General features: G+C 49.3%; 1 long non-coding RNA gene across 19 annotated transcripts in view; it reads left to right on the top strand.

The window, feature by feature from the left end:
• The window catches only part of LOC127542514 (uncharacterized), a 38,053-nt gene extending 24,571 nt beyond the window's left edge, over window positions 1-13,482 (top strand). For 10 of the 19 annotated variants that reach the window (XR_007948693.1, XR_007948692.1, XR_007948703.1 and 7 more), the window contains 4 exons: window positions 3,841-3,963; window positions 5,455-5,704; window positions 8,822-9,571; window positions 12,190-13,482. This is a non-coding gene — a long non-coding RNA (uncharacterized LOC127542514). Of the gene's footprint in view, window positions 1-1,142; window positions 1,268-3,715; window positions 3,798-3,840; window positions 3,964-5,454; window positions 5,705-8,821; window positions 9,572-11,690; window positions 11,840-11,898 lie in introns of those variants that run through there. The other 9 variants (XR_007948705.1, XR_007948706.1, XR_007948691.1 and 6 more) reach the window with 8 other exon arrangements.
• The last annotated feature ends 324 nt before the right edge of the window (window positions 13,483-13,806 follow it).

The raw sequence follows: 13,806 nt of genomic DNA, 5'->3' as shown, positions 1-13,806 counted from the left end.
GGGCCGTGTGAGGTAGGAAAAGGCCATTAATGACAAATGGGGGGTCGTGTGAGGTAGGAAAAGGCCATTAGTGACAAATGGGGGGGGGCAGTGTCAAGTAGGAAAAGGCCATTGGAGACAAATGGGCGGCAGTGTCAGGTAGGAAAAGGACATTTGTGATAAATGGGGGCAGTGTCAGTTAGGAAAAACTCATTTGTGATAGACATGGGGAGCAGTGTCAGGTAGGAAAAGGCCATTAATGCCAAATGTGGGGGCAGTGTCAAGTAGGAAAAGGCCATTAGTGACAAATGGGGGGCAGTGTCAGGTAGGAAAAGGCCATTTGTGATAGACACGGGGGGCAGTGTCAGGTAGGAAAAGGCCATTAGTGACAAATGGGGGCAGTGTCAGGTAGAAAAAGGACATTTATGACAAACACGGGAGGCCGTGTCAGGTAGGAAAAGGCCATTTGTGACAGACACGGGGGGCAGTGTCAGTTAGGAAAAACTCATTTGTGATAGACATGGGGAGCAGTGTTAGGTAGGAAAAGGTCATTTGTGCTAAATGGGGGGCAGTTTCAGGTAAGAAAAGGCCATTTGTGATAGACATGGGGGGCCGTGGGAGGTAGGAAAAGGCCATTAGTGACAAATGGGGGGCCATGTGAGGTAGGAAAAGGCCATTAGTGACAAATGTGGGGGCAGTGTCAAGTAGGAAAAGGCCATTTGTGATAGACATGGGGAGCCGTGTCAGGTAGGAAAAGGCCATTAGTGACAAATGGGGGAGCAGTGTCAAATAGGAAAAAGCCATTTGTGCTAAATGGGGGGCAGTTTCAGGTAAGAAAAGGCCATTTGTGATAGACATGGGGGGCCGTGTCAGGTAGGAAAAGGCCATTAGTGACAAATGGGGGGCAGTGTGAGGTAGGAAAAGGCCATTAGTGACAAATGGGGGGCTGTGTCAAGTAGGAAAAGGCCATTAGTGACAAATGAGGGGCAGTGTGAGGTAGGAAAAGGCCATTAATGCCAAATGTGGGGGCAGTGTCAAGTAGGAAAAGGCCATTAGTGACAAATGGGGGACAGTGTCAGGTAGGAAAAGGCCATTTGTGATAGACGTGGGGGGCCATGTCAGGTAGGAAACGGCCATTAGTGACAAATGGGGGGCAGTGTGAGGTAGGAAAAGGCCATTGGAGACAAATGGGCGGCAGTGTCAGGTAGGAAAAGGCCATTTGTGATAAATGGGGGGCTGTTTCAGGTAGGAAAGGGCCATTTGTGATAGACATGGGGGACAGTGTCAGGTAGGAAAAGGCCATTAGTGACAAATGTGGGGGCAGTGTCAAGTAGGAAAAGGCCATTAGAGAAAATGGAGGCACTGTCAGGTAGGAAAAGGCCATTTGTGATAAATGGGGGCAGTGTCAGGTAGGAAAAGGCCATTAGTGACAAATGGGGGGCAGTTTCAGGTAGAAAAAGGCCATTTGTGATAGACACGGGGGGCAGTGTCAGGTAGGAAAAGGCCATTAGTGACAAATGGGGGGGCAGTGTCAAGTAGGAAAAGGCCATTAGAGAAAATGGAGGCACTGTCAGGTAGGAAAAACTCATTTGTGATAGATATGGGGGGCAGTGTCATGTAGGAAAAGACCACTAGTGACAAATGGGGGGGCAGTGTCAGGTAGGAAAAGGTCATTAGTGACAATTGGGCGGCAGTGTCAGGTAGGAAAAAGCCATTAGTGACACATGGGGGAACAGTGTCAAATAGGAAAAGGCCATTTGTGATAAATGGGGGGCAGTTTTAGGTAGGAAAAGGCCATTTGTGATAGACACAGGGGGCCGTGTCAGGTAGGAAAAAGCCATTAGTGACACATGGGGGAACAGTGTCAAATAGGAAAAGGCCATTAGTGACAAATGGGGGACAGTGTCAGGTAGGAAAAGGCCATTTGTGATAGACGTGGGGGGCCATGTCAGGTAGGAAACGGCCATTAGTGACAAATGGGGGGCAGTGTGAGGTAGGAAAAGGCCATTGGAGACAAATGGGCGGCAGTGTCAGGTAGGAAAAGGCCATTTGTGATAAATGGGGGGCAGTTTCAGGTAGGAAAAGGCCATTTGTGATAGACACAGGGGGCCGTGTCAGGTAGGAAAAGGCCATTAGTGACAAACGGGGGGGCAGTGTCAGGAAAAGGCCATTGGAGACAAATGGGCGGCAGTTTCAGGTAGGAAAAGGCCATTTGTGATAGACACAGGGGGCCGTGTCAGGTAGGAAAAGGCCATTTGTGCTAAATGGGGGGCAGTTTCAGGTAGGAAAAGGCCATTTGTGATAAATGGGGGGCTGTTTCAGGTAGGAAAAGGCCATTTGTGAAAGACACGGGGGGCCGTGTCAGGTAGAAAAAGGCCTTTAGAGAGAAATGGGGGCAGTGTCAGGTAGGAAAAACTCATTTGTGATAGACATGGGGGGCAGTTTCAGGTAGGAAAAGGCCATTTGTGATAAATAGGGGAGCAGTGTCAAATAGGAAAAGGCCATTTGTGCTAAATGGGGGGCAGTTTCAGGTAGGAAAAGGCCATTAGTGACAAATGGGGGGCAGTTTCAGGTAGGAAAAGGCCATTTGTGATAGACACAGGGGGCAGTGTCAGGTAGGAAAAGGCCATTAGTGACAAATGGGGGGCAGTGTCAAGTAGGAAAAGGCCATTAGTGACAAATGGGGGGCAGTGTCAGGTAGAAAAAGGCCATTTGTGATAGACATGGGGGGCCGTGTCAGGTAGGAAAAGGCCATTAGTGACAAACGGGGGGGCAGTGTCAGGAAAAGGCCATTAGTGACAAATGGGGGGCAGTGTCAAGTAGGAAAAGGCCATTAGTGACAAATGGGGGGCAGTGTTAGGTAGAAAAAGGCCATTTGTGATAGACATGGGGGGCCGTGTGAGGTAGGAAAAGGCCATTAGTGACAAATGGGGGGCCGTGTGAGGTAGGAAAAGGCCATTAGTGACAAATGGGGGGCAGTGTCAAGTAGGAAAAGGCCATTTGTGATAGACATGGGGGGCCGTGTCAGGTAGGAAAAGGCCATTAGTGACAAATGGGGGGCCGTGTCAGGTAGGAAAAGGCCATTGGAGACAAATGGGCGGCAGTGTCAGGTAGGAAAAGGCCATTTGTGATAAATGGGGGCAGTGTCCGTTAGGAAAAACTCATTTGTGATAGATATGGGGAGCAGTGTCAGGTAGGAAAAGGCCATTAATGCCAAATGTGGGGGCAGTGTCAAGTAGGAAAAGGCCATTAATGCCAAATGTGGGGGCAGTGTCAGGTAGGAAAAGGCCATTTGGGATAGACACGGGGGGCCGTGTCAGGTAGGAAAAGGCCATTAGTGACAAATGGGGGAGCAGTGTCAAATAGGAAAAGGCCATTTGTGCTAAATGGGGGGCAGTTTCAGGTAAGAAAAGGCCATTTATGATAGACATGGGGGGCCATGTCAGGTAGGAAACGGCCATTAGTGACAAATGGGGGGCAGTGTGAGGTAGGAAAAGGCCATTAGTGACAAATGGGGGGCCGTGTCAAGTAGGAAAAGGCCATTAGTGACAAATGAGGGGCAGTGTGAGGTAGGAAAAGGCCATTAATGCCAAATGTGGGGGCAGTGTCAAGTAGGAAAAGGCCATTAGTGACAAATGGGGGACAGTGTCAGGTAGGAAAAGGCCATTTGTGATAGACGTGGGGGGCCATGTCAGGTAGGAAACGGCCATTAGTGACAAATGGGGGGCAGTGTGAGGTAGGAAAAGGCCATTGGAGACAAATGGGCGGCAGTGTCAGGTAGGAAAAGGCCATTTGTGATAAATGGGGGGCTGTTTCAGGTATGAAAGGGCCATTTGTGATAGACATGGGGGACAGTGTCAGGTAGGAAAAGGCCATTAGTGACAAATGTGGGGCAGTGTCAAGTAGGAAAAGGCCATTGGAGACAAATGGGCGGCAGTGTCAGGTAGGAAAAGGCCATTTGTGATAAATGGGGGGCTGTTTCAGGTATGAAAGGGCCATTTGTGATAGACATGGGGGACAGTGTCAGGTAGGAAAAGGCCATTAGTGACAAATGTGGGGCAGTGTCAAGTAGGAAAAGGCCATTGGAGACAAATGGGCGGCAGTGTCAGGTAGGAAAAGGCCATTAGTGACAAATGGGGGGCAGTTTCAGGTAGGAAAAGGCCATTTGTGATAGACACGGGGGGCGTGTCAGGTAGGAAAAGGCCATTTGTGATAGACATGGGGGGCCGTGTGAGGTAGGAAAAGGCCATTAGTGACAAATGGGGGGCCGTGTCAGGAAAAGGCCATTGGAGACAAATGGGCGGCAGTTTCAGGTAGGAAAAGGCCATTTGTGATAGACATGGGGGGCTGTGTCAGGTAGGAAAAGGCCATTAGTGACAAATGGGGGAGCAGTGTCAAGTAGGAAAAGGCCATTAGTGACAAATGGGGGGCAGTGTCAAGTAGGAAAAGGTCATTAGTGACAAATGGGCGGCAGTGTCAGGTAGGAAAAAGCCATTAGTGACACATGGGGGAACAGTGTCAAATAGGAAAAGGCCATTTGTGCTAAATGGGGGGCAGTTTCAGGTAGGAAAAGGCCATTAGTGACAAATGGGGGGCAGTTTCAGGTAGGAAAAGGCCATTTGTGATAGACACAGGGGGCAGTGTCAGGTAGGAAAAGGCCATTAGTGACAAACGGGGGGGCAGTGTCAGGAAAAGGCCATTGGAGACAAATGGGCGGCAGTTTCAGGTAGGAAAAGGCCATTTGTGATAGACACAGGGGGCCGTGTCAGGTAGGAAAAGGCCATTAGTGACAAACGGGGGGGCAGTGTCAGGAAAAGGCCATTGGAGACAAATGGGCGGCAGTTTCAGGTAGGAAAAGGCCATTTGTGATAGACATGGGGGGCTGTGTCAGGTAGGAAAAGGCCATTAGTGACAAATGGGGGAGCAGTGTCAAGTAGGAAAAGGTCATTAGTGACAAATGGGGGGCAGTGTCAAGTAGGAAAAGGTCATTAGTGACAAATGGGCGGCAGTGTCAGGTAGGAAAAAGCCATTAGTGACACATGGGGGAACAGTGTCAAATAGGAAAAGGCCATTTGTGCTAAATGGGGGGCAGTTTCAGGTAGGAAAAGGCCATTAGTGACAAATGGGGGGCAGTGTGAGGTAGGAAAAGGCCATTAGTGACAAATGGGGGGCCGTGTCAAGTAGGAAAAGGCCATTAGTGACAAATGAGGGGCAGTGTGAGGTAGGAAAAGGCCATTAATGCCAAATGTGGGGCAGTGTCAGTGTCAAGTAGGAAAAGGCCATTAGTGACAAATGGGGGACAGTGTCAGGTAGGAAAAGGCCATTTGTGATAGACGTGGGGGGCCATGTCAGGTAGGAAACGGCCATTAGTGACAAATGGGGGGCAGTGTGAGGTAGGAAAAGGCCATTGGAGACAAATGGGCGGCAGTGTCAGGTAGGAAAAGGCCATTTGTGATAAATGGGGGGTTGTTTCAGGTAGGAAAGGGCCATTTGTGATAGACATGGGGGACAGTGTCAGGTAGGAAAAGGCCATTAGTGACAAATGTGGGGCAGTGTCAAGTAGGAAAAGGCCATTGGAGACAAATGGGCGGCAGTGTCAGGTAGGAAAAGGCCATTTGTGATAAATGGGGGGCTGTTTCAGGTAGGAAAGGGCCATTTGTGATAGACATGGGGGACAGTGTCAGGTAGGAAAAGGCCATTAGTGACAAATGTGGGGCAGTGTCAAGTAGGAATAGGCCATTGGAGACAAATGGGCGGCAGTGTCAGGTAGGAAAAGGCCATTAGTGACAAATGGGGGGCTGTTTCAGGTAGGAAAAGGCCATTTGTGATAGACACGGGGGGCAGTGTCAGGTAGGAAAAGGCCATTTGTGATAGACATGGGGGGCCGTGTGAGGTAGGAAAAGGCCATTAGTGACAAATGGGGGGCCGTGTCAGGAAAAGGCCATTGGAGACAAATGGGCGGCAGTTTCAGGTAGGAAAAGGCCATTTGTGATAGACATGGGGGGCTGTGTCAGGTAGGAAAAGGCCATTAGTGACAAATGGGGGAGCAGTGTCAAGTAGGAAAAGGCCATTAGTGACAAATGGGGGGCAGTGTCAGGTAGGAAAAGGCCATTAGTGACAAATGGGGGAGCAGTGTCAAATAGGAAAAGGCCATTTGTGCTAAATGGGGGGCAGTTTCAGGTAGGAAAAGGCCATTAGTGACAAATGGGGGGCAGTTTCAGGTAGGAAAAGGCCATTTGTGATAGACACAGGGGGCAGTGTCAGGTAGGAAAAGGCCATTAGTGACAAACGGGGGGGCAGTGTCAGGAAAAGGCCATTGGAGACAAATGGGCGGCAGTTTCAGGTAGGAAAAGGCCATTTGTGATAGACACAGGGGGCCGTGTCAGGTAGGAAAAGGCCATTAGTGACAAACGGGGGGGCAGTGTCAGGAAAAGGCCATTGGAGACAAATGGGCGGCAGTTTCAGGTAGGAAAAGGCCATTTGTGATAGACACAGGGGGCCGTGTCAGGTAGGAAAAGGCCATTTGTGCTAAATGGGGGGCAGTTTCAGGTAGGAAAAGGCCATTTGTGATAAATGGGGGGCTGTTTCAGGTAGGAAAAGGCCATTTGTGAAAGACACGGGGGGCAGTGTCAGGTAGAAAAAGGCCTTTAGAGAGAAATGGGGGCAGTGTCAGGTAGGAAAAACTCATTTGTGATAGACATGGGGGGCAGTTTCAGGTAGGAAAAGGCCATTTGTGATAAATAGGGGAGCAGTGTCAAATAGGAAAAGGCCATTTGTGCTAAATGGGGGGCAGTTTCAGGTAGGAAAAGGCCATTAGTGACAAATGGGGGGCAGTTTCAGGTAGGAAAAGGCCATTTGTGATAGACACAGGGGGCAGTGTCAGGTAGGAAAAGGCCATTAGTGACAAATGGGGGACAGTGTCAAGTAGGAAAAGGCCATTAGTGACAAATGGGGGGCAGTGTCAGGTAGAAAAAGGCCATTTGTGATAGACATGGGGGGCCGTGTCAGGTAGGAAAAGGCCATTAGTGACAAACGGGGGGGCAGTGTCAGGAAAAGGCCATTAGTGACAAATGGGGGGCAGTGTCAAGTAGGAAAAGGCCATTAGTGACAAATGGGGGGCAGTGTCAGGTAGAAAAAGGCCATTTGTGATAGACATTGGGGGCCGTGTGAGGTAGGAAAAGGCCATTAGTGACAAATGGGGGGCCGTGTGAGGTAGGAAAAGGCCATTAGTGACAAATGGGGGGCAGTGTCAAGTAGGAAAAGGCCATTTGTGATAGACATGGGGGGCCGTGTCAGGTAGGAAAAGGCCATTAGTGACAAATGGGGGGCAGTGTCAGGTAGGAAAAGGCCATTTGTGATAAATGGGGGCAGTGTCAGTTAGGAAAAACTCATTTGTGATAGATATGGGGAGCAGTGTCAGGTAGGAAAAGGCCATTAATGCCAAATGTGGGGGCAGTGTCAAGTAGGAAAAGGCCATTAATGCCAAATGTGGGGGCAGTGTCAGGTAGGAAAAGGCCATTTGGGATAGACACGGGGGGCCGTGTCAGGTAGGAAAAGGCCATTAGTGACAAATGGGGGAGCAGTGTCAAATAGGAAAAGGCCATTTGTGCTAAATGGGGGGCAGTTTCAGGTAAGAAAAGGCCATTTATGATAGACATGGGGGGCCATGTCAGGTAGGAAACGGCCATTAGTGACAAATGGGGGGCAGTGTGAGGTAGGAAAAGGCCATTAGTGACAAATGGGGGGCTGTGTCAAGTAGGAAAAGGCCATTAGTGACAAATGAGGGGCAGTGTGAGGTAGGAAAAGGCCATTAATGCCAAATGTGGGGGCAGTGTCAAGTAGGAAAAGGCCATTAGTGACAAATGGGGGACAGTGTCAGGTAGGAAAAGGCCATTTGTGATAGACGTGGGGGGCCATGTCAGGTAGGAAACGGCCATTAGTGACAAATGGGGGGCAGTGTGAGGTAGGAAAAGGCCATTGGAGACAAATGGGTGGCAGTGTCAGGTAGGAAAAGGCCATTTGTGATAGACACGGGGGGCAGTGTCAGGTAGGAAAAGGCCATTAGTGACAAATGGGGGGCAGTGTCAGGTAGAAAAAGGACATTTATGACAAACACGGGAGGCCGTGTCAGGTAGGAAAAGGCCATTTGTGACAGACACGGGGGGCAGTGTCAGTTAGGAAAAACTCATTTGTGATAGACATGGGGAGCAGTGTTAGGTAGGAAAAGGTCATTTGTGCTAAATGGGGGGCAGTTTCAGGTAAGAAAAGGCCATTTGTGATAGACATGGGGGGCCGTGGGAGGTAGGAAAAGGCCATTAGTGACAAATGGGGGGCCATGTGAGGTAGGAAAAGGCCATTAGTGACAAATGTGGGGCAGTGTCAAGTAGGAAAAGGCCATTTGTGATAGACATGGGGAGCCGTGTCAGGTAGGAAAAGGCCATTAGTGACAAATGGGGGAGCAGTGTCAAATAGGAAAAAGCCATTTGTGCTAAATGGGGGGCAGTTTCAGGTAAGAAAAGGCCATTTGTGATAGACATGGGGGGCCGTGTCAGGTAGGAAAAGGCCATTAGTGACAAATGGGGGGCAGTGTGAGGTAGGAAAAGGCCATTAGTGACAAATGGGGGGCTGTGTCAAGTAGGAAAAGGCCATTAGTGACAAATGAGGGGCAGTGTGAGGTAGGAAAAGGCCATTAATGCCAAATGTGGGGGCAGTGTCAAGTAGGAAAAGGCCATTAGTGACAAATGGGGGACAGTGTCAGGTAGGAAAAGGCCATTTGTGATAGACGTGGGGGGCCATGTCAGGTAGGAAACGGCCATTAGTGACAAATGGGGGGCAGTGTGAGGTAGGAAAAGGCCATTGGAGACAAATGGGCGGCAGTGTCAGGTAGGAAAAGGCCATTTGTGATAAATGGGGGGCTGTTTCAGGTAGGAAAGGGCCATTTGTGATAGACATGGGGGACAGTGTCAGGTAGGAAAAGGCCATTAGTGACAAATGTGGGGCAGTGTCAAGTAGGAAAAGGCCATTGGAGACAAATGGGCGGCAGTGTCAGGTAGGAAAAGGCCATTAGTGACAAATGGGGGGCAGTTTCAGGTAGGAAAAGGCCATTTGTGATAGACACGGGGGGCAGTGTCAGGTAGGAAAAGGCCATTAGTGACAAATGGGGGGGCAGTGTCAAGTAGGAAAAGGCCATTAGAGAAAATGGAGGCACTGTCAGGTAGGAAAAACTCATTTGTGATAGATATGGGGGGCAGTGTCATGTAGGAAAAGACCACTAGTGACAAATGGGGGGGCAGTGTCAGGTAGGAAAAGGTCATTAGTGACAATTGGGCGGCAGTGTCAGGTAGGAAAAAGCCATTAGTGACACATGGGGGAACAGTGTCAAATAGGAAAAGGCCATTTGTGATAAATGGGGGGCAGTTTTAGGTAGGAAAAGGCCATTTGTGATAGACACAGGGGGCCGTGTCAGGTAGGAAAAAGCCATTAGTGACACATGGGGGAACAGTGTCAAATAGGAAAAGGCCATTTGTGATAAATGGGGGGCAGTTTTAGGTAGGAAAAGGCCATTTGTGATAGACACAGGGGGCCGTGTCAGGTAGGAAAAGGCCATCAGAGAGCAATGGAGGCAGTGTCAGTTAGGAAAAACTCATTTGTGATAGACATGGGGAGCAGTGTCAGGTAGGAAAAGGCCATTAGTGACAAATGGGGAGCAGTGTCAAATAGGAAAAGGCCATTAGTGACAAATGGGGGTGCAGTGTCAAATAGGAAAAGGCCATTTGTGCTAAATGGGGGGCAGTTTAAGGTAGAAAAAGGCCATTTGTGATAGACATTGGGGGCCGTGTGAGGTAGGAAAAGGCCATTAGTGACAAATGTGGGGCCGTGTCAGGTAGGAAAAGGCCATTAGTGACAAAAGTGTCAAGTAGGAAAAGGCCATTAGTGACAAATGGGCGGCAGTGTCAGGTAGGAAAAGGCCATTTGTGATAAATGGGGGCAGTGTCAGGAAAAACTCATTTGTGATAGATATGGGGAGCAGTGTCAGGTAGGAAAAGGCCATTAATGCCAAATGTGGGGCAGTGTCAAGTAGGAAAAGGCCATTAATGCCAAATGTGGGGCAGTGTCAGGTAGGAAAAGGCCATTTGGGATAGACACGGGGGGCCGTGTCAGGTAGGAAAAGGCCATTAGTGACAAATGGGGGAGCAGTGTCAAATAGGAAAAGGCCATTTGTGCTAAATGGGGGGCAGTTTCAGGTAAGAAAAGGCCATTTATGATAGACATGGGGGGCCATGTCAGGTAGGAAACGGCCATTAGTAACAAATGGGGGGCAGTTTCAGGTAGGAAAAGGCCATTTGTGATAGACACAGGGGGGCCTTGTCAGGTAGGAAAAGGCCATTAGTGACAAATGGGGGAGCAGTGTCAAGTAGGAAAAGGCCATTAGTGACAAATGGGGGGCAGTGTCAGGTAGGAAAAGGCCATTGGAGACAAATGGGGGAGCAGTGTCAAATATGAAAAGGCCATTTGTGCTAAATGGGGGGCAGTTTCAGGTAAGAAAAGGCCATTTGTGATAGACATGGGGGGCCGTGTGTGAGGTAGGAAAAGGCCATTAATGACAAATGGGGGGTCGTGTGAGGTAGGAAAAGGCCATTAGTGACAAATGGGGGGGCAGTGTCAAGTAGGAAAAGGCCATTGGAGACAAATGGGCGGCAGTGTCAGGTAGGAAAAGGACATTTGTGATAAATGGGGGGCAGTGTCAGTTAGGAAAAACTCATTTGTGATAGACATGGGGAGCAGTGTCAGGTAGGAAAAGGCCATTAATGCCAAATGTGGGGCAGTGTCAAGTAGGAAAAGGCCATTAGTGACAAATGGGGGGCAGTGTCAGGTAGGAAAAGGCCATTTGTGATAGACACGGGGGGCAGTGTCAGGTAGGAAAAGGCCATTAGTGACAAATGGGGGGCAGTGTCAGGTAGAAAAAGGACATTTATGACAAACACGGGAGGCCGTGTCAGGTAGGAAAAGGCCATTTGTGACAGACACGGGGGGCAGTGTCAGTTAGGAAAAACTCATTTGTGATAGACATGGGGAGCAGTGTTAGGTAGGAAAAGGTCATTTGTGCTAAATGGGGGGCAGTTTCAGGTAAGAAAAGGCCATTTGTGATAGACATGGGGGGCCGTGGGAGGTAGGAAAAGGCCATTAGTGACAAATGGGGGGCCATGTGAGGTAGGAAAAGGCCATTAGTGACAAATGTGGGGCAGTGTCAAGTAGGAAAAGGCCATTTGTGATAGACATGGGGAGCCGTGTCAGGTAGGAAAAGGCCATTAGTGACAAATGGGGGAGCAGTGTCAAATAGGAAAAAGCCATTTGTGCTAAATGGGGGGCAGTTTCAGGTAAGAAAAGGCCATTTGTGATAGACATGGGGGGCCGTGTCAGGTAGGAAAAGGCCATTAGTGACAAATGGGGGGCAGTGTGAGGTAGGAAAAGGCCATTAGTGACAAATGGGGGGCTGTGTCAAGTAGGAAAAGGCCATTAGTGACAAATGAGGGGCAGTGTGAGGTAGGAAAAGGCCATTAATGCCAAATGTGGGGGCAGTGTCAAGTAGGAAAAGGCCATTAGTGACAAATGGGGGACAGTGTCAGGTAGGAAAAGGCCATTTGTGATAGACGTGGGGGGCCATGTCAGGTAGGAAACGGCCATTAGTGACAAATGGGGGGCAGTGTGAGGTAGGAAAAGGCCATTGGAGACAAATGGGCGGCAGTGTCAGGTAGGAAAAGGCCATTTGTGATAAATGGGGGGCTGTTTCAGGTAGGAAAGGGCCATTTGTGATAGACATGGGGGACAGTGTCAGGTAGGAAAAGGCCATTAGTGACAAATGTGGGGGCAGTGTCAAGTAGGAAAAGGCCATTGGAGACAAATGGGCGGCAGTGTCAGGTAGGAAAAGGCCATTAGTGACAAATGGGGGGCAGTTTCAGGTAGGAAAAGGCCATTTGTGATAGACACGGGGGGCAGTGTCAGGTAGGAAAAGGCCATTAGTGACAAATGGGGGGGCAGTGTCAAGTAGGAAAAGGCCATTAGAGAAAATGGAGGCACTGTCAGGTAGGAAAAACTCATTTGTGATAGATATGGGGGGCAGTGTCATGTAGGAAAAGACCACTAGTGACAAATGGGGGGGCAGTGTCAGGTAGGAAAAGGTCATTAGTGACAATTGGGCGGCAGTGTCAGGTAGGAAAAAGCCATTAGTGACACATGGGGGAACAGTGTCAAATAGGAAAAGGCCATTTGTGATAAATGGGGGGCAGTTTTAGGTAGGAAAAGGCCATTTGTGATAGACACAGGGGGCCGTGTCAGGTAGGAAAAAGCCATTAGTGACACATGGGGGAACAGTGTCAAATAGGAAAAGGCCATTTGTGATAAATGGGGGGCAGTTTTAGGTAGGAAAAGGCCATTTGTGATAGACACAGGGGGCCGTGTCAGGTAGGAAAAGGCCATCAGAGAGCAATGGAGGCAGTGTCAGTTAGGAAAAACTCATTTGTGATAGACATGGGGAGCAGTGTCAGGTAGGAAAAGGCCATTAGTGACAAATGGGGAGCAGTGTCAAATAGGAAAAGGCCATTAGTGACAAATGGGGGTGCAGTGTCAAATAGGAAAAGGCCATTTGTGCTAAATGGGGGGCAGTTTAAGGTAGAAAAAGGCCATTTGTGATAGACATTGGGGGCCGTGTGAGGTAGGAAAAGGCCATTAGTGACAAATGTGGGGCCGTGTCAGGTAGGAAAAGGCCATTAGTGACAAAAGTGTCAAGTAGGAAAAGGCCATTAGTGACAAATGGGCGGCAGTGTCAGGTAGGAAAAGGCCATTTGTGATAAATGGGGGCAGTGTCAGGAAAAACTCATTTGTGATAGATATGGGGAGCAGTGTCAGGTAGGAAAAGGCCATTAATGCCAAATGTGGGGGCAGTGTCAAGTAGGAAAAGGCCATTAATGCCAAATGTGGGGGCAGTGTCAGGTAGGAAAAGGCCATTTGGGATAGACACGGGGGGCCGTGTCAGGTAGGAAAAGGCCATTAGTGACAAATGGGGGAGCAGTGTCAAATAGGAAAAGGCCATTTGTGCTAAATGGGGGGCAGTTTCAGGTAAGAAAAGGCCATTTATGATAGACATGGGGGGCCATGTCAGGTAGGAAACGGCCATTAGTAACAAATGGGGGGCAGTTTCAGGTAGGAAAAGGCCATTTGTGATAGACACAGGGGGGCCTTGTCAGGTAGGAAAAGGCCATTAGTGACAAATGGGGGAGCAGTGTCAAGTAGGAAAAGGCCATTAGTGACAAATGGGGGGCAGTGTCAGGTAGGAAAAGGCCATTGGAGACAAATGGGGGAGCAGTGTCAAATATGAAAAGGCCATTTGTGCTAAATGGGGGGCAGTTTCAGGTAAGAAAAGGCCATTTGTGATAGACATGGGGGGCCGTGTGAGGTAGGAAAAGGCCATTAATGACAAATGGGGGGTCGTGTGAGGTAGGAAAAGGCCATTAGTGACAAATGGGGGGGCAGTGTCAAGTAGGAAAAGGCCATTGGAGACAAATGGGCGGCAGTGTCAGGTAGGAAAAGGACATTTGTGATAAATGGGGGGCAGTGTCAGTTAGGAAAAACTCATTTGTGATAGACATGGGGAGCAGTGTCAGGTAGGAAAAGGCCATTAATGCCAAATGTGGGGGCAGTGTCAAGTAGGAAAAGGCCATTAGTGACAAATGGGGGGCAGTGTCAGGTAGGAAAAGGCCATTTGTGATAGACACGGGGGGCAGTGTCAGGTAGGAAAAGGCCATTAGTGACAAATGGGGGGCAGTGTCA

The sequence above is a fragment of the Antechinus flavipes genome, chromosome X (genome assembly GCF_016432865.1).
Source record: "Antechinus flavipes isolate AdamAnt ecotype Samford, QLD, Australia chromosome X, AdamAnt_v2, whole genome shotgun sequence".
NCBI classification, from domain to species: Eukaryota; Metazoa; Chordata; class Mammalia; order Dasyuromorphia; family Dasyuridae; genus Antechinus; species Antechinus flavipes.
This window is presented reverse-complemented; position numbering and strand designations above follow the sequence as displayed.